This window comes from Chelonoidis abingdonii, chromosome 2, assembly GCF_003597395.2.
Source record: "Chelonoidis abingdonii isolate Lonesome George chromosome 2, CheloAbing_2.0, whole genome shotgun sequence".
Classification (NCBI taxonomy): Eukaryota; Metazoa; Chordata; order Testudines; family Testudinidae; genus Chelonoidis; species Chelonoidis abingdonii.
This window is the reverse complement of record NC_133770.1, coordinates 250532932-250543575: the sequence shown is the minus strand read 5'-3', so window position 1 is coordinate 250543575 and position 10644 is coordinate 250532932.

The following is a 10644-nucleotide window of genomic DNA, read 5'->3' as shown; positions in this document are numbered from 1 at the left end:
GCTCTCCCTGACATTCTGGTGGAAAGAATTTACATGAGAGTGTATTGCATTAGGCACGCCTACCCCACCCAGGCTGCGAGCTGTGACTGCTTGTGACAGAAATGACTCAACCTTGCATTGTTGGTTGGTACTTGCTAGACAAGAAGATCATGGCGTTCAAAACCCAGTGATTGACAGAGGCTGGGGACAGTGATTTTGTGTCTGGGGTGCAGGGTCGTCCTTGTGGATTAGGAAGCAACCAGTCCACCCTCTCCTCTCTCCACTAGTAGTGGTTAGAGTTGTTTTTTATTTCCTTAAGAATCTAGATACAGTTATGAGCTGAACTCACTTTGGGCTAATGGCACTAGCACTGGTCTCTCCCCTACTATTGTGCTAGATCACTAAGCTGAAATCACAAAGGGCTGAAATTACTGAGCTTGAGAGACTGAGTACTGTGCTGCTAATAGTGGGGAAGCCCTGAATCGCTTATAGTGCAGAACAGAAGCAAGCTGCGGTCAGTGGACAGTTTGTGGGGATGGCTGGCAGCGGTATCCGGGACAGCTGGTGGAGCGAGGCGGCTGGAGAGCGAGTAGCTGTGGACGGGTGGGAGGGCCACAAGTGAGCGGAGCCGAGCAGTTTGCAGGGCGAAACTGGACAGCTCGTGGTGGAGCAGAGCAGCTTGGTGGAGCGGAGCAGTTTGTAGGGACGGCTGGGAGCAAGAGTGAGCGGCTGGTAAAGCGGAGCAGATTGTGGAGAAGGCGGAAGCAGAAACCCACGGAAGGGAAGGCAGTTGGCCCTGACCACGTATAGGTGCCCTTTCATCACCCAGGCTGGGGGGGGACCTTACAGATAGACTCTTGAATTCTGGGGGTTGACAATGACCAGAGACTTTTGGGTTGTTGGGACTTTGGGGTATTGGACTTAAGACTTGCTTAAGGGGAAAAGGACATTGCCAAACGTACTTGGAGGTGGGTTTTTGTTATGGTTCTGTGTTTATAACCCTGTTTGTGCTATTTCCGCTCCTCTGTCCATTCACGCATCCAAGCGGAGTTCCTCTGGGCGGAGTCCACTGGCTCCCTTGACGCCTTCGAGGAGCAGTGGGCGTTGTCTGGGGTTCTGTGCTCGGGTTCCCTTCATTTAGCCCTGTGACCTCACTCCCGCTCCTGCTTTTTTTCATTAGTTGTCCCCCGGAATTACTTGGCGTTCTAGACCTGTGGATCCTCCCCTTAGGCTGGGGGGAGGTCTTTAGAAGTGGGCGGGCTTTGCCCGCCCACCCCTGGGATGCCAATAGGACCAGACTCCTGTACCCCACTGGCCTGGGTCTGTCACACTAGCTATTCAGTGGCTTATGTATATAACCCAGAAAGAAAATAGACATACTCAGCTTGCCTTAAATATTGGGGAGCTTCAAGAGGGCCCCTACTTTCTGAATTTTACACAATCGTTGATGGCAAACCCATAGCTTTTGAATTTTTCCATGATTGTGTCATATATTACTGTGAAAAGGTGCAGAAACTTCTCATTCGGAAACATTGGGGTAACTTTACTACCAGTTTAAGGCAGACTTTCTCAATAGTTGAGTGTATGTAATCAGAACCCTGTGGGAACATGAATGGGAAGGTATTGGTGGAAGCAGCTGTGTAGTATTTAGGAATGTTGCAACCTCATAGGAGCTGCCACAACGTCTGATGCTCAGAGGTGCTCTTTTTGGGGGTAGAACTAACACTATCTGTCTATATTATAAACCTGAGGCCAATGAGTGAATCCATTATTATGATTGTTACAGCCTGTACTTGTTTGCAGATGAAACCAAGGAATACCCTGTTGGACACCTTAAAATCCTTTGACAAATTGGGTCAGCTCAAAATGTTTTGGAATTGCAAAGTTAAAATATTAGAGAGAAAAGGTGGATGAGGTAATATCTTTTACTGGACCAATTTGTGCTGGTGAGACTGACAAACTTTCGAGCTACACAGAGCTCTTCTTCAGGTCTGGGAATGATATGCCGAGCAGATTGTTTAGCATAAGCAGTGAGCACATATTCTCAGGGACCATTCAAGGTAGAACGTAAGAAACATTCCTTTTCAGCTATTCTCATGGGACCAATTAGCTGTGGAGAAAGTTTCTTTATAATAATCCTGTTATAAAATGTCAATAGAATGTTTTCTTATGCCTGAGGCCAGGTCTACAGTACAGACCTATATAACTATAACTACGACGCTCAGGGATGTGAAAAATCCACACCCCTGAGCGACGTAGTTATACTGACCTAACCCCCTGTGCAGACAGTGCTTTGTCGACAGAAAAGCTTCTCCTGCACTACAGCGGCACAGCTGCACCACTGTACTGTTGAACAGGAAGAAAAACCTGATCATGTTGTTTGGTGTTATAGCTGTTACCAGCCTTTGTAAATATCCTTTTATCATTATCATTTTAATCATCACTTGTTTTCAATCAATAAAGTAAACAATTATTGTAGATCAGTGGTTCTCAAAGCCGGTCTGCCGCTTGTTCAGGGAAAGCCTCTGATGGGCTGGGTCAGTTTGTTTACCTGCCGTGTCCACAGGTTTGGCCAATGGTGGCTCCCACTGGCCGTGGTTTACCACTCCAGGCCAATGAGGGCTGCGGGAAGCAGCGTGGGCCAAGGGATGTGCTGGCCGCCCTTCCCGCAGCCCCCATTGACCTGGAGAGGTGAACCACAGCCAGTAGAAGCCGCAAACGCCTGAACCTGCAGACGCAGCAGGTAAAAACACTGGCCTTGCCTGCCAGGGGCTTTCCCTGAACAAGCGGCAGACCAGCTTTGAGAACCACTGTTGTAGATTATTTGATGGACTTTGCTGGTGAAAGTGATGAAATTGAGAAAGGTCTTTACCAAATATGTGCAACACAGAAACCTGAATATAGACTGCATTCTTTCAATGAAAAGAGACCAATGATTAACTGAAACACAAAAGTAACTGGTGTTTAAAAAAAAAACAAAAAACAGAAATAAGTTACAGATCTCAATCTTGAGATGGCAAATATATGCAGAAAGGCCCCCAAAACCTTTTTGGGATACCCAAAAAGCCTTACAAATATCTGGTGGTGTATTTAAATGTTCCCCTCCCTCTTCAGATACTTTCAGATTAATAACTGGGCTTTTGCTTCTAGACTGGCTATTATACCTTCTTTTTAAGTATAAAAAAGATGATTGATTGGCAGACCCCTCTAACAACCAGATCTGCCAACCAAAAGTATGTCTAGCTGTGAGCAGAGAAACCTGGCCTCTATAAAGGTACTCTGCTGTGGGTTAAATATTTTAACCCACAGCAGAGACAGGCTGAACGGAGTATAGCCTTCAATTTAGTAGCAGCCATCTCAGAAATAGCTCTCAATACTTTAAAGGGAAATATACCTTTGACACAGAATCAAGTGTGCGTGCTGAAAAAGATGCAAATTTATAAAAAACTGTAATAAAGAGGGCTTTAAAAAAGACAGAAGCATCTGGTGAAGCAGGCTGGGGGGGCGTTACATTGGCCTTCTGTTAAGTTTTATTATCCCTCTGGTAATTGAGGATGCAGAAAAAGAATGTACTTGGTTTCTAGCCACCAGTAAGAGCAATTGAGGGCTCCCCCACTAGTGGAGGAAGATATCAGAACCACAGAGACTAATTTACTAGACACTGACATGAGGATATTCTCCAAAAGACAGATTTATCTGATCACAAAAAGGCTAAACTTTATATCATTGTGCTTCAAAAATACCTAATGTATTTGAGGTAGGGCAATGTGGATAAAGGGAAAAATAGGTCAGTTTCTACTGGAACAGGAGCAGAGCATGACTGTCAAACTCCCAGAAACACCAAAGCATTTCGAGACTATTCAGGAGGTGTTGAACAATGTGAATAGGGTGCTATAAGAAAAAGGCACTCAAATTGCTAAATAAATTGGGCTGGGATAAAGGAATTTCTTCTTGGAATGATAAAGGGACTTTCACATACAAAGGTTCAGATGTTAATGGTTCTAACACGCTCAATTTAGAGAGGGCTGTCACACAGGCTCATTCCACTCCTAATAAATGCACATCTAAAGGCTGGGATGCTTTCAGGAATGCCACAGCTGAACTGAACATACCATCTTCTATCAGTGGCACCAGCATTAACAAATCTTTTGGAACATCCTCAGACACAGCGAACGATCAAAAAACACCACTATCACATCCCTTTTAGCCTCCTAAAAAAGCAAAAACTGACTAATGGACCTGAATGGCTCAGTGTATAATGTTCTTCAGGCTTTAAAAATTATGTTTTGCTTTAAATAAAATATTTCTACTCTTTTCAAGAACTGTACTCTCTATGTGTTATTTCTCTGAACTAGCCAGTGTTAAAAGACAAACACCAGACACCAATTGTCTTCAAACCCCACAGGAGGTTTTATTTATTGAAAAACATGTTTATGAATGTCACTGCAGGAACCATGTCTGGGCATGTGGAAATAGGTTATGAGTGGGTCTAGACATGCCCAAGAAGTTGTTTTATTTATTACAAAATCCATCACCATCCAGTCATTTTGTACAAAAATCGATGATTAGAAGAGTTATCTGTTCCAAAGATAAATCTTTGCTGTAGTGGTGTAAGAAAAACACAGTTATATCTAAAGGTGAAAGAGAGGAGCGGTCTTGTAATCGTCTAGTGAGAAATACAATGTTATCTTTTGTTTATAAAAATCATAATGTTTCTAGGAAAAAACACAATCACAGTACAAGGCAAGCCAATGTTCGCCCGGTTGGGTATGTGTGTGTGGGTTGTTGACCAGCAAATTTAGAGGTGTGAGAAAGCCTGACACCTTGAAATCACTCACAAGGGAACATATCTAAGAGAGTCTCTTTTGTGTAACAGTTCTCTGATAAAATCTGCTAGATGTACAATGTCCATATACTCATGTAGTCAAACAGGATGTTTCTCTTCTAATTTCTCTGGGATAGTGTAAAAAAAAACAACCCAACCCCACAATCATGCTGATAGTCACTGTTAAAAATTTCACACAAATGTCTGCCTACTCTCAGGTTCCCAGTTTTAATCAAGGAATAGTGATTGGCACATTCCTGTTTGGGAGACAGGTCAAAGACAAATGAGGTGTAACACTGTGAAAACTCTTATAGGTTGATTAAGAGAGTGATCTTTCATATGTTTGCCAGCCATCAGTACCAGATTCAAGTATTCTCATATGCTCAGTCTCAAAGTCTGGTTGCAGAGGCTTAGTCATATCTCTTCACCATCCCCATATTGGTCCACATAATTTATATAATAATGTCTAAATTTGAAGGAGTTTATAGCATAGTTTGCACTAATAGAATCATTATCCACAAACTCAATGAGAATCAAATTGAGTAACTCCCTCACGAACAGAGTGTCCTGGTTACTGATATGACTATGCAGGAATGCTAACCACCTTTATCTAGTTCATGGGCTATTTAGCATTGGTGGTAAGTAGGGCCTCCACCTACCCCAGCTGGACACTGGGAGGCTACTCACATTTTCTTCACAAAAAGGGATGTGGCTATAACCTGAAGATTAAAGAGTTTGGTCACACCATCTCAGCATTTTGAAGCATTTGGAGGAGAGGAAGATAATCAGGAACAGTCAACATGGATTCACCAAGGGCAAGTCATGCCTGACCAACCTGATTGCCTTCTATGATGAGATAGCTGGCTCTGTGGATATAGGGAAAGTGGTGGATTGAAAAGCTAGCTAGATCATTGGGCTCAACAGGTAGTGATCAAAGGCTTGATGTCTAGTGAGCAGCCAGTATCAAGCAGAGTGCCTGAGGCGTCTGTCCTGGGGCCAGTTTTGTTCAACATCTTCATTAATGATTGGGACAATGGAATGCATTGCACCCTTAGCAAGTTCACAGAGGACACTAAGCTGCAGAGAGAGGTAGGTACACTGGAGGGTAGGGATTGGGTGCAGAATGTCCTAGAGAAATTGGAGGACTGGGCCAAAATAAAGCTTATGAGGTTCAATAAGGACAAGTGCAGAGTTCTGCACTTAGGATGGAAGAATCCCATGCACTGCTACAGGCTGGGAACCTACTGGCTAAGCATCAGTTCTGCAGAAAAGGACCTGGAGATTAAAGTGGACAAGAATCTGGATATGAGTCAATCGTGTGCCCTTGTTGCCAAGAGGTTAATGGCATTTTGGGCTGCATTAGTAGGAGCGTTGTCAGCAGATCAAGGGAAGTGATTATTCTCCTCTATTCGGCACTGGTGAGGCTGCATCTGGGCCCCCACTACAGAAAGGATCTGGACAAATTGGAGGGAGTATACTGGAGGGCAACAAAAATGATTAGGAGGCTGGGGCACATGACTTCTGAGGAGACGCTGAGGGAACTGGGCTTAGATAGTCTGCAGAAGAGAAGAGTGAGGGGGGATTTGATAGCAACCTTCAATCACCTGAAGGGGGGTTCCAAAGAGGATGGAGCTAGGCTGTTCTCAGTGGTGGCAGGTATCAGAACAAGGAGCAATGGTCTCAAGTTGTAGTGGGGGAGGTCTAGGTTGGATATTAGGAAATACTATTTCACTAGGAGGGTAGTGAAGCACTGGAATGGGTTACTGAGGGAGGTGGTGGAATCTCGATCCTTAGAGGTTTTTAAGGCCTGGCTTGACAAAGTCCTGCCTGGGATGATTTAGTTGGGGTTGGTCCTGCTTTGAGCAGGGGTTGGACTAGATGACCTCCTGAGATCTCTTCCTACCCTAATCTTCTGATTCTATGATTAAGCAGAATGTATCTTTATTGCATATCAGTTTAATTTTCACACCCACTCCTTTCAAAATGTTTTCCTGAAAAACAGGTTGGGTTGATGCTCCAACCCCTGTATATTTTTGCCCTGGGCTGTCAGGTTCGACTGTCTCAAACTCTTGGTTCTCACCATCCAGTTCCATTGTTTTGTGTTCTCTGGCCAGCGTAAAATTGTGTGGTGAGGATGTCCATGCTGTAGCTGAGCACTGATTCTATAAAGGCCCTACAAGGGCAACAGTTGTTGTTCTGGCTTAAGAAATGATCTCCCAATGTGACACCCAAGTGGCTCAAAATTGAGGCCATAGAGTAATTCATCAGACCTACTTTGGTCACCCTGGTGGAACTGCTTCAGTCCTCTTTTTAAAGGAACAGTAACGTTTTTTAAATCCATATAATCTATGCCATTCCCACGTATAAAAAGTCAAGCGGGTTAGACTAATGGCTGATAGAGGTGCCACCTCAATGTATGTACTTTTGTGTATGCTGTTCTGCATGAGAGGTCTAGTTTGGATTTTGTGCTTTCTTCAGACCCACAGAAACATTTCATCCATGTTTATTAAAATATCTTTTTTTACCAGGCAAAGACCATCTTCTTTTTCTACCCAGCTTCCTCTTAGTCTTTGGCTTATGGCTGGCCCTGTGTATCAAAAACCTTTAAAATAAAGGGCTTGGGATCCCCTGTGTCATAGGTGCAATGGGATTTCCTTCTTTTAATATACATAAGCCCTGATCCCTCCAGTACAGCTGGATTACCCACCCTACTCAGGACAGCTCAGGAGATATGGCCTGCCTCATCTTTGGTTATTTCTGAACAGCTGCTTTTATGTGAGGTTTAATAATCTCTAGTCTTCTCAAAAGAGGGATAGTTTGTCAAGAGAGGCTTGGGATACTAACTCCTACACCAGTCCCTTACATTGCTGGTGCCCTGTGATATTCAGGGAGGACACATCCAGCCCAGACTTTGAAATAGTCCCTGTAATTTTTTTTAGGGTCCTAGCATTTTTCTGTTTAACATCTCCACTTTCTGGGAGCTCACGTTGCAGCTTGAAAACCATCTTGCCAAAGCGAAAAGAGATGCGGCTCTTCTGGTTTGTCTTTATTTCAGTGATGATAGTGGTAATGTGGCATTTACTCACAGAGATACAATGTGGTTGGTCATACATGATGGTGACAAACTTCTTGTTCCCTCTGTGGATGGGGATTCAGTGTAGTAGTGGTACAGAAAAGTCCCACACATCTGGTGTTCTGTAATGTCAGGGTACAAATACAAAGCGTTGAAACCCTCTGATGTCTGCTGAGAAGGCAATTTTTCTTTTACACTGATTGAGGAACAATGCCCTAATACTGGCAAGGTCCCTGCTGGTAGAAAATATGTAAGTGCCAGCTGAGGATTTAAGTATAATTTTTCTGCACACAGCACTGTATTCATGACCACACACAGTGGTTCAGATCAACTAACCATACAATCTAGTAATTGTTCAGATGATCGTACGGCTAGTTGATCTGAATATTATCCAGTAATTTGGGTATGGATGAGTAATAACCACATTATAGGAAGAAGCTCCATTTCTTCACTCCAAAGCTTATTTTAAAATGGTGCTTTGGTGACACTGTTCCAACTGTGCTGGCACTGTGCTTCCATCAACCCCACCCTCCAGGGGTTTAACTAGCAGTATTTTAAAGTGAGAGCTGGTCTGCCCTGGGGAAAAACTCAGAGCAGTACATGTCCAGTAAATTGCTGTAAAAAGCCTCTGTCGCTCATTCCTCCACCATTGCAGGGGTAATAGTTGTCTTTTACATCTAAATGTCAGATTTGAGAGGTTTCTACCCAACTGTTAAATTTATTGGGCAATCCCAACCATTTCACTAGAAATCACTTTTTTCTACCCCTTTCCTTTCACCGTTTGAACTTTTTCAACACTAGCAAAGAGTCCTGTGGTACCTTATAGACTAACAGATATATTGAAGCATGAGCTTTCATGGGACAACACCTACTTCGTCGGATGCATGTAGTGGAAATTTCCAGGGACAGGTATATATATGCAAGCAAGAAGCATATATATACTTGCTTGCATATATATACCTGCCCCTGGAAATTTCCACTACATGCATCCGACAAAGTGGGTATTCACCCATGAAAGCTCATGCTCCAATACATCTGTTAGTCTATAAGATGCCACAGGACTTTTTGCTGCTTTTACAGATCCATACTAACACGGCTACCCCTCTGATACTTTTTCAACACTGTAAATCCTGTCCTGCCTGGGGTTAACTTGTTATAATTCCCTAGGTAAAGAGCCAGCAACTGTCTCACTCTCATAATCTTTTAAGCTCTGGTCCTTGGTTAAGACTTCATCCACTATGAACATTTCATCAATAAATATTTGTTCATCATCTCTTTCTAAAGCTCCTTTGGCCTCCTTTTCTTAAAAGGGGCCACAGTCAACTTTATTTTAAAATAGTTTTCTATATCTTCAGATAATTTGGGAGGTTAACAACAACAGGCCTGTATGGATAGTTCTGTGAAAGCTTTGGTTGTAACTCTTTATAAACTCTAGTAATGCATTGATATAATAAAAGGTGTTGTGAATCATAAAATACTACCGTGTCTTAAATTTCAAACGTATGTTAAATTGCTCCATAATCCTTCCCTTTATTATTAGTAGCCATATGGTGAATCTTGTGCTCCTTTAACAACTTGCTTAAAGTCTTGTTTAAAAGATACTATACCTTCTGGTTTGTTTTTTAGGGGTAAGGCCCAGACATATGCTCTAAACATGCCTTGTCTAAACATGGTTGACATAAGGCCAAGACATGTTTTAAACATGTTTTTTCCCAGAAGAAAAAAAAACACACGCTGCACAGACCCCAGGGGCAGGGCCCTGGGAGACTTTAAGGGCTGTGATTTCCAGACCCATCTCAGTTCTGATTGGTCACAAGAGGTCTGCCATGCTTTAAGAACTCTGGGCTTGATTCTACTATTCTCACTGCTTCCTTTCCTTAGAATCATGAAATCAATCATTTCATAATCCCTTTCACGTAAATTGCCTTCCACCTTCAGATTTGCAATTACAGTAACTCCTCACTTAACATTGTAGTTATGTTCCTGAAAAAATACAACTTTAAGTGAAACGATATTAAGTGAATCCAATTTCCCGATATGAATTAATGTAAATAGGTGGGGTTAGGTTCCAGTGAAATTTTTTTTTGCCAGACATTTTAAACAATTTTAAACAAGCAATTTAATACAGGTATAAGTTTTAAACAATTTTAAAGAAACAATTTAATACTGAAATCATCATTACTGAGTTTGAAGCAATGGAAGGTGCCTCCGACTTACTCCACACAGGCAGAGTTCACTAGCACTGCAGACAATGAGGCAGGCAAGGAGGTCGAAGGTGCTGTAGACTAAGCGCAGCAGCAGCTTCCCCTACTGTGTGTTTCTCATTATTATAAGCACAACTGCAAACTAATCTGATGAGAAGGAAAGATAGGAAGAATAGCAAGAGGCCAATATGACTCCATCAAGAGCTCCTTAATGACCTGGAAATCAAAAAGTAGGAACATGGATGAATTGCTAAGAAGGAGTTCAAAAGAATACCACAAACATGTAGGGACAAAGTTAGAAAACCTAAGAGACAAAATGAGTTGCATCTACCAAGGGACATAAAAAGTAAGAGATTTTTTAAAAAATATATTAGGAGCAAGAGAAGACAAAGGAGAGTGTAAGTCTTCTACTTAGTCAGGAAGGACAGCTAATAACCAAGTATCTCAAGAAGACTATTTTGCTTCTGTCTTCAAAAAAAGGTTGATAGTGACCAGATATTCAACATTATTAATATTAACAATGGGAAAGGAATGCAAGCTAAAATAAGGAAAGAACAAGTTAA